General features: G+C 39.7%; 1 protein-coding gene across 3 annotated transcripts in view; it reads right to left on the reverse strand.

The window, feature by feature from the left end:
• The window catches only part of LOC117961961 (heparan sulfate glucosamine 3-O-sulfotransferase 5), an 86,476-nt gene that overhangs the window by 30,907 nt on the left and 36,836 nt on the right, over nucleotides 1-18,733 (reverse strand). For 2 of the 3 annotated variants that reach the window (XM_034901023.1, XM_034901022.1), the window contains one exon: nucleotides 3,671-3,745. The exons of the other annotated variant lie outside the window; for it this stretch is intronic. The gene's annotated coding sequence lies outside the window, so the exon portion shown is untranslated. The remainder of the gene's footprint in view (nucleotides 1-3,670; nucleotides 3,746-18,733) is intronic. 3 annotated transcript variants of the gene reach the window in all.

Raw genomic sequence — 18,733 nt, forward strand, 5'->3', positions numbered from 1 at the left:
TTTTGACAAATAAAGACTACAGCTCATTACCTCACCTGTTATTTCTGTATTTGGGTCCAACCTTCTTCCCCCGTCCATTACACCAAATTGATGATTGACCATTTGCCCCATAGGGTTGCATTGCAGCCTGATCTCTGGCTGCCGGTTACAGCGTTCACTCTTAGCCCTAGACCAATTTTAAAGATTGTTGTTTCTGTCAGAGCGTATTTAAAAGAACATAAAAACTTAATCAAGTTTTTTTAATGGTGTCTTTTGCGTTCAATAAGGAAATTGTATCTTAAAGTGACATTTCAGTTACATGCTTATATTATTCTCCTGCACATACATGCAATTGTATCAGTGAAATGACCCGTTATAAAATCTGCTGTTTCCCAAATAGCCGTGTTTATTCATGACCTACACTACAATAACTCCATGTGTGATTTATGAATACAATCTTTCAAGAACTAATGCACTCACACCGCAAATATCATCAACAATTAATAGTCAGCTGAGAGATGACTAATGTAGAATCAGCTAAAAAGGCTCAACCACACAATATTACAGGGTCCACAAAGTTTTAATGGGAGACTTAGGCATCGCCTTCCATTAGATTTATGGGTTTTGAAGTACATTATTTGCGTTGTTTACACATGGCAGCAGTCTTAATTTGGTGATATTTTAGAGCTGAATTGTCACTTCATTTCAGAATAAGCCTATAAAGCAGCGCAGGTGCTGACACATGAGAAGAGATATGAGAGGTAGGATTAATCATGTACCACAGAACGTGTATAAGGGACTAGTTCAGCTCAACTGGAGGGGAAAAGGCAGAGCGAGCAGTGACATGGTCACATTGATGAATGGGTACGGTGTGGATTTACTGCTCTGCATACCTAGGTTCAATTCCGCCACCACCCAGCTGAGGTTGGTACTATACTAACATCAAGTGCCAGGCCAGGCAGCAGCAGGTCTCATCAGATATCTGAGGACAAGTAAACAGGGCAAGGCCTAAAGCCAAGTTCAGGTAGAGAAGTACACCTACTGTGTACAAGCCAGATACCAGATCTACAGTAAATATTAGTCTGAGCTGTCCAACTTGTAGATTCTAGGTACGGTATGTTATACACATTAAACTTTTACCCAACTATGTATTCTTACCCGAAGTGTTCCTTTGTACTGGGATGTCTACGCTGAAAATAGGCAAGCTTGAAAGTTCAGTCATAAAGGTGTCACGATTCTTTAAAACCACGATTTGATTTGACTTTTGATTTAAAGAGCCCCCTATTATTATACTTTTGTTTTTTCCCAGTCTTGTGTTATATACTTTGTGTATGTAATTGATTTATAAAGTATTACTCCAAATGCTGCTGTGAAATCCCTCAATTAACGATGTCATTGATTGAGAAAGCCAGTCCAGTTTTTCCAATTGTGCTGTCTGAGTAACCACAGCCTGTACAGTGGCTTGTTTTGAATGTGGTTGACCAATAACAACAGAGTGAGCCAGCTGACCAATCAGACTAGACTGGACTTTTCAGGATGGCGGACTAAAAGCTCAAACAGAACGTTCCAGGCAGAGGAGCTGCATGAAGGGGCAGTATGAGAATCACATGTTTTTTAGAATATGTAAACATATTCTAGCAGACACCAAGAGTGCTAACAGGGACTGCAATGCCAAATTTAGAGTCAGTAGATGGCAGATAAGTAATTTGCAACAACAGTTTGAGTCCCTCAAAATTAACAAAGGGCACTTGAATGCAGCTTTAGTTTAACAAGGTGCACATGAACGCACAATGAAGTCCTGTCAGGGCCAACATGCTTTACTGTCGTTTGTTCACATAAATGACTCTAACATTAACTCTAACATTCCCCTGTGTCTTTAGCTGTCTCATACCAGCCGGTAAGCCAACGCAAGTCTGTGTCTTTAGCTGCTTACTGTTAGCCGGTAAGCCACGCTGAATCTGTTTTTTCCCCCTCAGACTTTCCCACGTAGGCGGGTCGAGTCTCCTATATGCAATAGTCGAAATCGAAAGCTAATTTCAATACTTTTTTTATGTCAAATTGAAATTGTGACCTATGGAGTTCATAGAGAGCTGAAGATTAAGGTAAAGAGAACCAGGTATTAATACCTTGTCTCTGTGTTCTTCAGGGAATCTCCACCATTGGTACATATGAAGTTGAATTTAATCATCATGAGGAGTATTCCTCAGCCTGCACATACTGCTGTACATTGTCTTCTGTGGCTCTGGAGAGCTTTCTGGAAACTACTGTTATCTGGACTCTGGAGACTATACATTCATAAAAGAAAGCCTGTGGTGGAATGTGCTATTATGTACTATAATACTATATCACTAGATTACTCCTTTTAGTTTTTACAAAAAAAACAAATTTTAGTATTTTGTCCGTAAAATTGTACCTTGTCTGACTAAACACTGCTCTGAAATACTAATTCATTATGTGTGACCCTGCAGTTAAATTATTGGTGACATATTAGAATATATATCGTCTGCATCAACTACTTTTTGGATTACTCAGTCAGTGAATTGCTCAATTGTTTTGTCAACAGAATGTCAGGAAACTGTGAAAAATGCCCATTACAAGTTCCAAGAGCACAGTGGGGTGTCTTCAAAGTATCTAGACTTCTGTTTAGCGTAATATTTCTTGTTTGTTAAGCTACAAATGTATACAGCATGTCATGTAACATAATGAGTAAGAGACAGTTCAACACATTCTCAATCCCCAAATTACGTAAAATACGACGGACGCCAGGTCATGTGACTTTGGCGTTTGTTATTCACGCTGAAAGTCTCCTTAAGCGTCGGGACTCTTGGCGTCACTTGTGACGGGATGTATACTGATCGACATGCGGCACAAGAACGGGACAGTTATGTTTAGGAAAAGATGGTGGGTTGGGTTATAACATGAAGGTTTTAGTGACTCCTTGGACAAGAATGGGGCACAAACCTGCGTTATAATCCAGCGCATGATACTCTCTACCGATGTCCCTCTTAACCCTTGTGTTGTCTTCCCGTCAAAATAGAAAATTAACACTTTTTATGCTTTTTATGTATGTTTTAAACTTTTTCTTACATTTTTGAGCCTTTTTTCAACACTTTTGATGCTTTTTTTTTACATAAGACTAACTTAACTCTAGTTTTACAATTACTGTTGGAATTCATGATCAATAAATTTCATTTATAGGAAATTAAACCTAACGTTTGAGTTAGAAAAGCAGAAATTAGAAATTATTTAGACTAAAATTAAAGCAATGTATGTGGATAACCACAGACTGGAATATGTCAACTTTTACTCAATACAACAGTATTTCAAAACCACTTCAATTTGTTTTTCAAAAGTCATAAAATTGAATAAGACACCCCAAAATCAATGAAAGTTAGAGATTTGTACTTGCCAATGAGCATTGTGTGGAATCAATCATGTTATGAGTAATTAAAAAGAACATTGCGTTTCATCGCTGTAGATTGATTTTTATGTCAGTATCTGACGCTGAGAGACACTGACCAAGCGTCAGTATTTTACGAGTGGGAACGGGTTGGACAATTTCGGCTAATTATAAAGATTTTGTATGGATTGTAATGGCCTCTACTTCTCCAAGATAGTGTTTTTTTTTGTTTAGCTGCTCAGCAGGAGTAAGGGGTGTGGTGCCGTGTGAATAAAAGATGTCAATACGTACCCTCTATTCCTCATGACTGCCAGAGGTGATGATTTGCATCGCATACTTTTTCATGCACACAAGCACATCCAGTGTCTATAATACAGAGAGTATAAATTAGACTTCAACAAATAGACAATCAAAAGGCTGTTACGATACACCATACAACATTTTTCTGTCACATGGCATCATTTTGTCATTGATTGCATTCCAGTTTGCAACACAGAAGTACAACAGATACCTTATTTATTGATTTTGATTGATTTCAATGTTGATGAATCCAACACCAAAGATTCTATTGTACCTTAAAATAATTTTTCCAAAATCGTTTCAGTGGTTCATTAACTCGTTGGAATGAGACTAATGGGAACAATTTTGTTCCCAAACTGTAGGTGGGAACAAAGAATAACGTTATGAAACCTCATAAAGTGAAATGTTCATGCCATGGGAACTTTAATTCGGAGCTGCTGCACTGCCCGATGCGTTCCATTTTGACGCCATAGGGAGAATTTTCCATCGTATCTGATGCTGAGAGCCATTGATCAAGCGTACATATTTTACGAGTTGTGAGGGAGAGCGGGTTGCACAAAAAATGTATCATATACTATTGATTATTTGATAATGATGTTTTGGCCTCTTTTACCCCAAACACAGCAACCTGGGTCTGGTCTTTAGAACTTCTGACAACGTTTGGGAAATATTGGCCCAAAAATTACAATCCCTATTTTATATAATTTCTTTTTTTTTTGGCATCAGTGTTTTCTCTATCTTGTCATATCTGCTTACTTCTCGTCTACCCACTATGCAGATATTCTTAATAAAAACCCGCTGGATGCAGTTAGCCTCTAGGTTTTTAACAAATATGTAACATTTCATGCATGTCCAAAAGACACAGCATCAACAATGAAAAACCTGTTTTTATTTAATATTAATATGTATTCTGAGTCTTCATCATGCAGATTATAACAGACCCATTGGATGCATTTTAAAAAGCCGCCTACACAATCAAAACCAGTCTGAACAGAAGGATTAACAGAAAAACAACACACTGATGTCCTAACCCTGCACATGGATCAACTGGTTTTGACATTTTAAATAAAGAACTTTGAAATGAACAAATGCCCCGCTTCTACTCATTTTGAATTACAAACCATCACACCATGCCAATGTCTGTTCACACCCACTTGCTAATTTTTATGTTCCCAACCCGGGAAAAGGCTTATCTACTTTTAATTTGCAAGACCAATGGGATGCAGCCCCTGGCACCCAGTTTGGGAGACTGCATGCACAGGTGCAATGTTCTCACATCATCATAATAATAATAATAATAATAATAATAATAATAATAATAATACATGGAATTTATATAGAGCATTTTTAAAAGACTCGGTCGCGTGGTGGCACCGGCCCCCCTAAAATAGGACGACGCCCCTCCCCCCGCCCCCACATACACTGGGCTAGAGCGCTGTCAATCTGACAATTAGGATTTCCATTGGATCCGAGTACTGTCACTTGGCTGCCTGTTCTGCCTATCTTCCCAGCCCTTGTCACATGCCCTATTCATGTTTCCATGATAGCTATTCAAAATTGTGATACCATCACCATCTTACCATGGAACCAGCACTGAAATTGTGTCAGACTGATCCTATAGAAAATGTTTGTTGTATTAGATTTTACAATTCATTTAAAACAAAAACAAGTGAAACTAATAAAGAATGTGATGTTTTATTAAGCTGAATTACGTGTAGTTCAATATTTCCTAAATGCCCCCCCCCCCCTGACTGATTATTGATTAATGATTCATGACAGGTCATTGGCAGTGGGGCTTGGCCCAATATGAGCTTATTCTTGAAATATCTTCATCAGCGCAAGTGTCAGCCAATGAGAGAGAGAGAGAGACAGAGAGAGAGAGAGACAGACAGAAACACCTTTTGAGAGTTAATTGCAATATTCAGTAAATCTTTTGCCAATGAATCTCCATGCTTGTCAGACTGGGAGAGACAGAAGTTCATCTATCATATTTAAACACATTCCGACTTAACAGTTGATATTTTTAAATAATACAGAGTTGCTCTCTACATTTAAGCTCCTATCTATCTTTAAGGGAGTGTCTTCAGTCTTTGCCTGCTCAGAACTCGGAGAGTGGAGGGGGAGAATCGTGCTGTTTCTGACCTGGTATCACACGGCACATATAATTCTATAATTCCAGTAAAGAAGGAAATCTGGATCCAGTACATAATTCATAAAAGTCCCTAAAAATGTTGTGAAAAATAAAAAAAACTGTACAAAATACCAAATACCGGTACCCAAATCCGCGCAAAATTTGAGCAGGAAAACAAAGTACTCAACTTGAATGATTGTTGCTTAACAGTTAGAAGTGAGTAGATAGCCACTACTTTCTGACTTTATGCGTCTATTTAGTGCAGCAACACCCAAATGTGAGCATAGCATAGTTACAGTCAAACTTTAGGGCTGCACAATTAGATAAAAATATCTAACTGTGATTATTTAGACTGATATATGATTCACGATATCGGAGGGAAAAAATATTAAAATGTAAATGATTATAATACCAACGAAAGGATTCTTAGGCGGGGACTTCTCTGCAGCACCACTGTGCACTACTTCTTTAAAAATGGTCTGACACATATTTTGGCTTTTGATATTTGACAACAGTCCCATTCAAAACCGATGTTACAAAATTTCATTTTAGACATTTATTTACTATTTTGTTCATTTATAATGGCTACTTTTGTGAACCTGAGACTTTTGTGAACTAATTTCAAGCACCAAAATAAACTGAGTGTAGGTAAGTATTCACAAGAGATTTTGGATATTTAAACAAAGCAAGCATTGCCTTCTTAGCTTTAGGGCTACATTATGTCCTCATGCACGGCTCTGGAACAAATCTGGGCCTCGCTATGCAGTAAGCAGAGTTTGTTCTGAACATTTTGATGTGAAACACACGGGTATCAGGTTATATGCAAGTATCCTTAAAATGTGAATTTAAAAAGATATGCCGAAAAATGATGCAGGCCCCTGAACTAGACCACTAGACTTGGACCCTAGTCATACCAATGGCTGTCAATAAGAATGATATTGTGCCTCAGAGGGGGCCAGGAGGCAGAGCTGAGACCGTGACTGGAGTATATTGTGATAACAGCACTGAAGGCTAACCCAGAGGTCAGGGCCTTCAGGGTCAACCTCCGCCGCTTCACCCCTGTCATGGACTATGGAGCACTTTAATCCCATAAAAGAGTGACTTCGTATGGAGGACATCCAGTAAATCCCACATGATAGGATCATACACAGGGCAGGGAACCGGTGCTGTTCCGTGTCTCTGCCGCAGCGTTGAGATTACCGCTCCTGTAAGACAACACACTCTACCAATCATGACCATGCTTACACAGTGCGGTGAGAGGCCTGTGTTTGCCAAGCCTTGCAGAACAAAAATTAATTTACTTTATGCAAATAATGCACAAGGATAAATTGATTTGAATTATTAAAATGAGACGGCTCTGTGTGCAACCGATTGTTCCGCTGGTGAATCGGCGGCGTCTTACTCCACCTCTCTAATTATTAACGGCGACATTGTACTTGTACATGATGAAACGGAAGAGAAATGGGAGAGAGCTGCAGGATGCCCCGCGGCTGTGAGTCAAAAGGAGATAACGCATCTGTTCACGCTCTCTCTGATGCAGTGTCGATTTCTGGGTCTCTCTTTCCCTCTCCTGTCCGTCTGTTGTCTTCCCCTCGCGCTGTCTGTCGCTCTCCATTCTAAACTTTCCTTGGTGACCAAGCAACTTTTTGACAACTTGGATTTTGTTTTCATTTCACTTGATTTATTGTTAAAGGCGATTTCCCTGCTATGACAAGTCGTGAAATCTGCTGAGAAAAAAAGGCGCCAGATGCTAATGCTAAAAATGCTAATATGTGTGGCATTGACAAACTGCATATTTTGCTGATTGGTTTGGATGACCTGACCCAGATCTCAGTGATTGGTTGGCGAGTGTACTGTTATTACCGGTGGTGCAATGTAACTAAATACATTTACTCAAAAGCTGTACTTTTAAGCTGTAATTTATTAATATTGTTACTGTTGTTATAAAGGCCTACAAGTCCAGCTGAAATTATTAGAACATAGATTTTCAACTAGTGGTTCTCGTACTTCTAAGAGTTTTTTTTACAGTGTAGCATTAGTGTGTTAACTTAGGTAAATGATTTTAGTACTTCTTCTTCCACCACTGGTTATCACCGCTGATCAAAATACCAAACACCCAAAAATACAGTAATCACACACACTTGTTGTAACAAGCTGAAATTATCCTTTAAGTGTATTGTATGTAAACCTCTGCATGTGCTCTATTTGTCTTTTTTTGTCCCTGAGAAGCAATTTGTTAAACATTACAGGCATACTGACACATATTCCACAATATACGAAAATCAATCCAGAAATCTACAGCAGCATTTATCTAACACATAACATACCCACATCAATAAATAGAATAGAGTAGAGGGCATATATTACACAATATCATAAATAAATAAATAAATAGATAAAACTACTGCCCATTACTTAACATAACTCTTCAGTCATACCCCTCCCTACACCGTATTTAATGGGTTATTGCCATAGGAATGAATGAGTTAGTGTATCTATCTACGACCAGAAGGGAGCGGCTTGAACTGAGTGGATGGTTTGTATCCCATGACTGAAGCACCACGATGACAGCGCTGGAAGCAGTATTCAGATCCTTTACTTGAATAAAGTACTAATACTACACTGTTAAAATACTCTTTTACAAGTCAAAGTCTGGCATTGAAAATGTTACTTAAGTATCATCAGGAAAATGTACTGAAAGTATTAAATGTACTCAATGCAGACAAATCCTCCCATTTTACTGAGGAAGGATCCAAACAGTTGGGTGTTTTAATGCGTCTGTGTTATGCTCATTTTCAGGTTCATAACTGTATTTTGTGGTTGTACCAGAATAGGTTTACATGGTTACTTTTTAAAAAAAAACACCATATTTTGGTGTTACTGCATATTTCTGCAGATCCTGTTTTCAACCTGTGTGTTTAGGTCTCGGTTTTAATTACAGACTGAGACATCTCCCAATCTTGACATATCCTATCTTTGTTGGGAGTCGCACATGCTCAGTAGCTAGGTAAGATCACATCAGCTTGATAACTCTTTCTCCAACTTTGGTCAGTACAAAGCAGGATTAGCTGGGAGACTTCTTCTAAACAGGGGGCATTTACTTATTGTAAATCTTAATGTTTACGCCGGCCTGCCTGGATTTTGACCCGCAGGCCTTGAGTTTGACGCATGTGTTATAGATTAATTCCCACCCTTTAGAGTTTTAGCTGCTTAAATTGAACATGTTTTTCAAGTCTAACACAGAAATGTATCTCTATACCCTGTGCCCTGGTCAAACGAGCCTTCCTGCCTTTTTCCTTTGGAATACTGTATAATTTTCTGTTGACAGTGTGTTCCCACTGAGATTACCTGACAATTTGTACCCATGGAACAACGCACACTAACTCTGTACCAAACATTGGCAGAAAGTCTTAAGCAGTCTTCTAGGTAGTTTATCGCAGCAAAGATAATTAGTCTGGAAGTGGAAGTGTCCTTTGGCAAGACATACAACCCACAACTACTTATTAAGACTGTCTCAAAATGACTGTGGATGTCAAAGAAATGGACTAAGCATGGCAGTAACAGTATAATGTAATCATGTCACAAAATAGGAGAGAAGTTTGAAGAATTCTGTCAATTACATTATAACCTGACAGGTTTGCGAAACAAACAATCTGTTAAAAGGTAATAACTGTTTACTTTTTCAAGCCTACGTTCCTATGTTTTTGTGTCTAAGTGACTGAAGGGAAAAACAATCTTTGACATTGGTCCAGTACTAAGCAAGATCTCTGCAGTTGGCAGGGGCGAAACAAGCTACAATGTAAGTTATTAGGACAATTGTCCAACTAGTATTTACTGTACCTTCACTAAAGTGCTTGATTTGCTGCTGACAGGTTCAGATTATTATTTTAAGTGTCTGACAACATTATGGAAAGGATTTCTAAGGAGGTCAAACTTTCTCTTAAAGAGAAGGATCCTTTTTTTAAACATAAAAACATCCGCAAAAATGTGTTAGCTAGCGACTTCAGAGCTGTATTTGGTTAAAGAGAAAGGTCTTAAAGAGGTTTTAAAAAAGGAGATCTCTGTAAGGACCCTTTATAGACATTTAAAAGAATAATATGAGCCTGTCAGGGGCAAAATAAAAGCATTTAGTGGACGCTAACCAGAGATGGGAAGTAAAGAAGTACAAATACTTTGTTACTGTACTCAAGTAGATTTTTCCGATATTTCTACTTCAGTTCACTATTTATTTTTGTGGCGACTTTTTATTTTTACTCCTTCCATTTAAACACAAATATGAATACTTTGTACTCACATTTTACAAAACTGGCTCGTTACTTTAGTTTTGTCCAATAAGCCGTCGTGTCGGAGACACGCGACTCACACCGCAAGCGGGCGTGCGCGCCACACAGAAAGAAAAGTGAGAGAAAAGTAAAAGTACGGAGCCCCCCTGGGGTCAAATGAGAGAAGGATTCATAACAATCCGTGCTCAAGGATTTATTAACGTGAGGAAAATAGGAAAGGTATTCTAAATATGTTCTTTCCTTACTTATTACTCCTCCTCCACCTTGTAGTTTTACTACAGCACGTACTGTTAAAACATAAGTTTGGAGACACTACCTTATTTAATCATTAAATTAACAGATATTTTTGTGTTGTGTTGTAGTTCATATGCTGTACGTCTTAGCACCGTCGGCTGCTACTGGAGACCAATCTTATTTCTCCAGGTTGGAAGATGGCTCGTTTTGATAAGAATTTGTTTGTAGCTCATTGGATAATGAATCCGTGCACACGGTTTAGTTTTTCTTATTCCCAGCTGACCACAAGGGGGGGCTCCGTAAGAAAGCGACTAGTGGTCAGGAGGATAATCAGTTGAGATTGTGTGTGAGTCCCTGAGAACTGTAAGTCATATAACTCATGTTGTCAGTGCATTTAAGCCTGTTGTTGTGTTGGTCTGTAGTTCTGGAAAATTTAGTCAGTTAGCTAGTGATGCCGTCGTTTGTGTTCTTCACCTGTTACCTAGGTTACATCTGGCTGTTGATTCCCAATGGAGATTGTTGAACGCCCTCGATCATGTTTGTATTTTAGGTGCATTATTTACATGCTACAGTTAGACTGCATTAAGACAACGGAATAATATTGAGCTAATTGTTGTCATTTGCTAGCATATTTGATTCCTATGTGCATTGTGTGTGGTAGCCTTTAAGTTATTTATTTATTTGCAAAACCACACACACACACACACACACACACAGACACACACACGCACACACACAGTTAGCAAAAGTTATGATTATTGTTTGAGTCATCAATTCTGAATTCAATGCAGATTCCCAATCATCCTTGTCCTTTTCTGACAGAGATGTTTGAGATAGTAGACTACGCATCAAGAATGACTCCTGGCCAATGTACTGCGTATTTCTAATATATAGGGAACTTCTTAATTAATGTCTGTTTAGTAATTCATATCGTATCCTTTATTTTCTTTCCAGAAGCCATATTTGAGCACTAACATATACATGTAGATTCCTTTAAATGTGAAGGGGAAGATTAAAAATAGAAACTGGATCTGTGAATTCTCACAGAATCACAACTGAATTCATATCTTGCTGCTCAGTCAGAATCTTATTAACCTGGAGTCCCAGTCTCTGTTACAATAATCATATTATGTGATGTTTTAGACCTGTTGGCAGACATCCATTTAAAATGTAGCCAATGGCATGTGAAGAGCCTTGTCCACTGAAGTTTCTCAGCTTGCACTCTAATAAATGGTTGTCATTCACACGGCTACTTTTACTTTTATACTTTAAGTACATTTCCAAGTATTGTACTTTCTTAATTTTACTTGAGTAAAGAAGTTAAATCAGTACTTCTACTTGAACCAGAGTATTTTTTAACACAAGTATCTGTACTTCTATTTGAGTACGGGAAGTGAGTAATTTGGCCATCTCTGACGCTAACTGACGTTGACCTAAACTGCATTTCGTTGCCTTGTACCTGTACCTGTGTAATGACAATGAAGTTGAATCTAATCTAATCTAACATTTTTCCCCATTGACTTACATTGCTGTCCGGTCTGTGGCTGCCGTTTACAGTGTTCAACCTTAGTACTGGACCAATTCCAAAGATTGTTGTTACCATCTGTCACTTACACACAATACATAGAAAGGTAGGGTTCAGGTCTAAAAACCCAAACTCAAAAGCCACCTTTTGACCTTAGCTTTTCCATGCTCAGCCAGATGTTAGTTTTGTTGTATTTATGAGAGAGGGTGTGTGTGGATGTTGATGGTGGGACTGTGTCTGTGGGTGTATGGGGATGGAGGTGGTGGGGGGGAATTGTTTTTAACTGTAAAGTACTTTGTGCTACATTTTAAATGTATGAAAAGTGATCCATACATTTTGATTGAAATCAAAGTTTGATTGATTATGTAGATGTAGAAAACGACAATATGTTTAATCTCATAAAATGATTTCTCTTTATTCCCAGTGGGAATAATAAATAGCTCTCATAAGATGATAATGACACTGTTCCCACAGTACTTTAATCTTAACCTCACGAAGTCAAACTCTTTCCCAAGAACTCCCAAAACAATCCCCTGTGTTAATGCGTCCACAGTGTCCCCTGCTTCTCTCCCAGTTGGGTTTGTTAATTAGTTTGGCTGTCTTTTGTGGGCTATAGCAGTCAAATAATTAACAATGACAAATAGCTCCGGTGTCCACTCATGCTTATCCCACCTCCACAGATGCGTGGATCTTGCTATTCTGCAACCTGTTTTTATCAGGCCACGGGAGGTAAAGCAAGACTGCTAATGCATTCATTTATAACATGACCTGGCATGGGTTGCTCAGTTGCTCTGATTGAGAGAGAGAGAGAGAGAAAAAGGGGAGAGGTTGGTGGTGTGAAAAACTGTAGTGTCACCATCAGTCCACTTTTAGCCCTTTTGCATCAGGTAACTGTGTAAGCACTGATACAGCCCCAGGAAAACAGATGTCCTTGTACGCTGGATTGTTAAAATTAATGGGTTCATCAAAGCCTCAGCTGCGTGGCGTCACATGAAAGCTAGTCTCGCATTGCTAGACCTTCCTCCACTGCGCACACCTGCGGGGTCTCTCAGCCTCAGGCACGACGCCATTTCACGGTTGACAACTCATCAAGTGTCACAAAGGTAACTTGACAAAGTGAGGTTAAGGAGGGGCAGAAAACAGAACTCCGGCCTCTTGGTAAAAAGATAAAGGGAAAGAAAGCAATTAATCTCCTACGAATACAATGGAAACATCCTCTTTATGTCTTTATGTAAGTTCAACGGGTTTAATGAAAAGGATTCACTTGGGGAGTCTTGATGTACTGTGGGTCATTTAGAGCCCACATTCTCTCTCAGCCTTGGGGTTGGGACCAAAATTGGGGTTGCTTAAAAGGTCCCATGGAATGAAAATGTCACTTTTATGAGTTTTTTTTACGTTAATATGAGTTACCTATGCCTGCCTATGGTACCCCAGTGGCTAGAAATGGGTATGCCTTTGAGAACATAAAAGCTCAGATGGGCTCATCTGGACTCTTGCTCCTTATGAGCTCATAAGGGTAAAGGTTAGTGGCTGTAATTCTGCACCAAGGCTGAATTTTGGGAAATATACTTTAGATACAGTATTAGGAGACCACTAAGGTCTTTATAAAAGAGACTTTAGATACAGTATTAGGGGACCACTAAGGTCTATATAAAAGAGACTTCAGATACAGTATTAGGGGACCACTAAGGTCTATATAAAAGAGACTTCAGATACAGTATTAGGAGACCACTATGGCCTGATGCTTGGTCAGTGTTGCTCAGCGTCAGATACTTGACATGTGCTTGTGTCTCTGACCTCATTCTTTTGGTCACCCCCCCCCCCCCCCCCCCCCCCCCCCCCCCCCCGAAGCTCATGTCTGTAGATGAGCATTGGAATGTGATTCAACTTGTAAATCAAAAGCTTCACCCTCAGGCACAGCTCCCTCTCAGAACAGGAGTTTGGCACAGAACCGACATCTCTGACCACAAGATGTCAGAACCTGAGAGCTGTTTGTGGATTTTGACAAAGTCCTCAGCAACAGTAAGCTCAGCCTACTTTCTAGAGACGGGATTATAATACATTCCTCCAGCTCCATATGTTGCCGGCAGTAGCACTAAGGTTTGTAGAAAGATTTGAATATTCAGTAACTATTTTATCAGTTAACTGCCGTCCTGGCGCCCACACAGAAAGTAATGATGCCTCAAGTCAGTGAGTTTTAATGTGCCTATGAAACAGGTAGCATAAATTGCAATAAGTGTTAAAAACTAGCAGCTTTTTAAAGCATTAATTCCCTCTTCACATAATTGGATAGAACACCAAGGTGGCCTGCAGTATTTTTTATGGGACTACCCTGTCAGGAGTGCAGATTGTCTTTGAGGCAGAGTGATGGTTGAGTGCAAAGTGACAGTGAATCTTGGAAATGGGACTCCTTAGAACATTATTTGCCATAAATTACCGCAAGGGTCCCTGCCCAAGGTCAGCTGTAAAAGTGACAGCCTTCAAGCAAAGCCCCGTCCAGCTCACCATGGCACCATCATCAACCAACTTTACCAGCCCTGTCCTGGTATCTGTCCAGCCACGGGCCAGCTGCAGATGGGAGCATGACCCAGTCCCACCTGAAGGCCTCTTAAAGTTGGGCCAATAAAAGAGGGTCCATCTCCAAGTAGACGCTTGCATAACCGACCACAGCCAATTACCTGGCAGCTCCCATAAAGAGTTAAAAGGTTGAACTTTGAGATTGATTTGCTCTTGTTTGACGCCCAGGGAAAGGTGTCGCTGGGTTTGCTGAGCTAGTCTGTTTAGCAAAGACAATCCGATTTCAGTTTGGATGTCAATTGTAAAGATTTGTAAAGTAAAATTTGCTCAGGTGCAACCATGAAAAATATCAGTGGCTGCCTCATCCACAAATACTGTTCACATTACTCCAATTTATTAGCTGAAATCACAGCACCATGGATAAAAAGGCTGTAAGTTCAACTAGAAAAGACCCGCCATAGTTTTATTAGGTATCTGAGGTGAATGCTTGGAATCAAGTATAGGTAACAATGAGATCATTGTTGTTGGGATTTAGCGCTGCATACATAAAATGGAATTGAATTGAACGTATTCCTGAACATATATCAGATATGTATAGGTCTGCTCCTTCTCTGAAATTAATTATCACCCCAACTTAGAAACATGGATTCAGTCCTCCATTTCAATTTGCAACTCAAAACATCTGTTTAAAACTGCTTGTTCCACTTAATGTCAATTGCTCTGCCTCCTTCTGTCGATTTTAATGTTTTAGTATTCCTTATTTTTTGCTGCTTTTAATGTCTTACGTATCCCTGTACGGTGTCCTTGAATGCTGAGAAAAGCGCCTTTAAATAAAATGGGTTATTATATTAGCGGATTGCTCCAATCTAATTCATGGAGCAGAAATTATGAGCATTGTTAACCACAAAGCGGCTTGTTGCTCTTGCAGGAGATTCATGTGCTCCGGAACGACGACGCTGAACCATGTAACGGGGCAGGGCCTTATTTATGTATTCAGACAACATTCACGTCAAAGGGAGCCCTCTTGTTGAAGGTCAGGGGCGTTTGGTCGTTCAGCATGTGTGATGCTGTTAAACTGAGCCCAGTCAAATGAGAGGACTTTAACATGAGCATCCATTTAATTGTTTGAACATAACATATTTTTTCCTCAGAAAGACTGATGTGAAGTTGAATGTATCAACTGCACTGTACATCTGTAGTCTCACATTGAAACACAGTGACTCAGTAAGTCTGGTTTAGTTAGTTTCAACGTTGGAAGCTGTTTGGCCTCATGACAAATGACATATATTTTCATACACAATCCTAACAAAGTATGTTAAGTAATTCATTTATATTGACATTTCATTATTAAATCAAGTGAAATAAATCAACTAGAGCAGTCGCCGGGTTAGCTCAGTTGGTAGAGCAGGCGGACATACACAGCAGTGTCTCTTTCCCCTTTCATGTCTTCAGCTGTCCTGTGGAAATAAAGGCCTAAAATAATCTTTACAGGTCCCATGACATGGTGCTCTTTGGGTGCATTTATATAGACCTTAGTGGTCCCCTAATACTGTATCTGAAGTCTCTTTTATATAGACCTTAGTGGTCCCCTAATACTGTATCTGAAGTCTCTTTTATATAGACCTTAGTGGTCCCCTAATACTGTATCTGAAGTCTCTTTTATATAGGCCTTAGTGGTCCCCTAATACCATGTCTGAAGTCTCTTTTACATAGACCTTAGTGGTCCCCTAATACTGTCTCTGAAGTCTCTTTTATATAGACCTTAGTGGTCCCCCAATACTGTATCTGAAGTCTCTTTTATATAGACCTTAGTGGTCCCCTAATACTGTCTCTGAAGTCTCTTTTATATAGATCTTAGTGGTCCCCCAATACTGTATCTGAAGTCTCTTTTATATAGACCTTAGTGGTCCCCCAATACTGTATCTGAAGTCTCTTTCCCGAAATTCAGCATTGGTGCAGAATTACAGCCACTAGAGCCAGTCCCACAATGAGCTTTCCTTAGCATGTGCCATGTACTATAGACAGGCTAGTGGAACGCATATTAATGTTAAAAAACCTCAAAGTCCAATTTACATTACCTTTAAACAAAAAAATAAATACATAATTAAATCACACCAGCCGCAACACGCCCCCTCGTGACTCCCTGTTGCAAGGTTGTGATGCTATCGCAGTGTCAAAATCCACAAAACTGTCCACAAACAAAAGTACTCAAAACTGCCTCTGTGGAAGTTTCTGCTACAGGACCACACTATGCTATAATGACACACACACACACACAAACGCTGCACACTCTCCACACTCTCTGTTGTGGTGAGAAATGAAACATATTGAAGACATGTACACCTGCGTTGCCACTGTGCCTAGACAACATTCCCTCCTGAATTAACAACGTTAAAACAAACTGACCCATGATTGACGCTTATTGCTTACCCGTCGTCCAGTTAGTAGTCCTGCATTGCCAGACCTAACTCCACAGCCAACACATAGACCTTTTTCACAGCAGACATGATGACTTGTCGGAGTAGGAAAAGCACACTTGTATTCAAAACCAATAATCATGGCTGCATGATTAGGAGAGGCCCTGGGATTGTGCATGCTGACTAACCGAAATAGCTCACTGGGACACACAATGGAATTGAGCCATTGTTAAGGTTATCAATTTCAGCTGTGCTTTTTCTACCATCACAAGTCAAAATGTGTGCGTGGCTCTTCAAAATAGTCTCGGGAAGGAACTTGTTCTGGTGGAACATTTGCAACCCGCAAAAAAGAACACCACACACAACATTAAATGAAGTTAACCAGTCAAACAATATAGTAATGTGAGCTATTTAAATTAACTTAATACATGGTTTAATGTCATCTGCTCTCACATATTCTGTAGCCTATTTTGCGGTCAGTACTGCCGAAGTTGTCTTTGCTCTTATCAAATCAGTATATATTAATGTTTAACATGAAATTTACAACCATATTATTTCATTTTATCAATGGAAAACATACATGTGTACAGACTAGGCTAGCAGCAGCAGCAAGACACATTTCTAGTGGGAAAAGAAATAAAAAGCCACGCAGGCGGTGTGCAGAAGGCCTTGCCAATGTGTGACCTCTGGTGTATCCCCAGTGTTGGTGTGAGCACGCTGTGTGTAGTTTACTGACATCACACCACAAAATAGGCCCTATTGATGTACATAGCTTGACAACCTTCCAGGATGCCTCGTGCAGCTTTAATAAGAAAAATGTAATCCCTCACTATCTCAGACAGACCGTCAGACTGACGTGACATGCGTATTCCTCCACACCGGGGGACGGTGACATGCGATGGCTCCGCGCTTATTCTGCTTTCTGTGATCATTTCCACAGGCAATGCAGTCAATCACACTGCGCTGTCACCAACGCCAGCCCGGCCTTCAGTTGGGGCTGCGCCGCCTTCATGGAGAATAAACACCACCCGCTCTCTGTCGCCTCGCCGCCCCAACACTCCTCTGCTGACTGCAACAGCTAGTCTTTTGACAGCGCGGCGTGCAGCGGCGGCGCGTGTGTGCCAGAGATAGGCCCGCTCTGAGCTTTCATGTAATGGTCCTCTTTTCAGCTTTTCTGCAGCCTTTCATAATGCTTTGTCAGGCTTCCACGCTGATTCATGCTAATGATCTCAGTTGATGCAATTTGTAAGGCACAAGGATGCGACCAGTCATCGCCGAGCTCTGCAAATGTGTTTTGTCTTTTCACTCTGTTTGTCTGTTTGAGTTTGTATTCTCAGGTGTCTTGCTTGCTGATAGTGTTTGAGGTGTTAAGGGAAAAGAAAGCATTGTTAGTGACGTTGCATCAGGATAAGCTTAATGAGGAGGTGATAGATGGATAAATGAACAAAAACAATTGTTGTTAGAAATCAATATCTTATCTACCATGAATCAGGTAAGACTGGCAGCCTGATTAGACCATGAGTATGTTCTAATTACAGGTGTGCTCTTTAAAGGGTCAGTTCACCAAAAAAAACAATTAAGAACGTGTTTTCTGACTTTTCTTGAGTGTTTTTTGGCACTTAGATAGTTAAAATAGGGCCCCAAAGGGCCACACTGGAAAATGAGAATCACATTTAGGGCAAAACAAGAAGATTTTTCATGCTTTTATTAAGAAAAATTCAAATGTCTTTGAGTGTATTATTGTACGTCTCATATAATTTTCTCACTTTTGGTCAACATACAGCCCTAAAAAAGTCAGAAAAAAGTCACTTAGCCGTCATAGAAAAGCACAAAAAAATGGTTTAAAAAATAAACAAAATGCATGACAAAAGTGACAAAAAATAGGTGGGTCAAAACTTGCTGGATCAAAAGCTGTGAGTGGCCAGATTTGGCCCGCGGGCCGTGAGT

This window comes from Etheostoma cragini, chromosome 18, assembly GCF_013103735.1.
Source record: "Etheostoma cragini isolate CJK2018 chromosome 18, CSU_Ecrag_1.0, whole genome shotgun sequence".
NCBI classification, from domain to species: Eukaryota; Metazoa; Chordata; class Actinopteri; order Perciformes; family Percidae; genus Etheostoma; species Etheostoma cragini.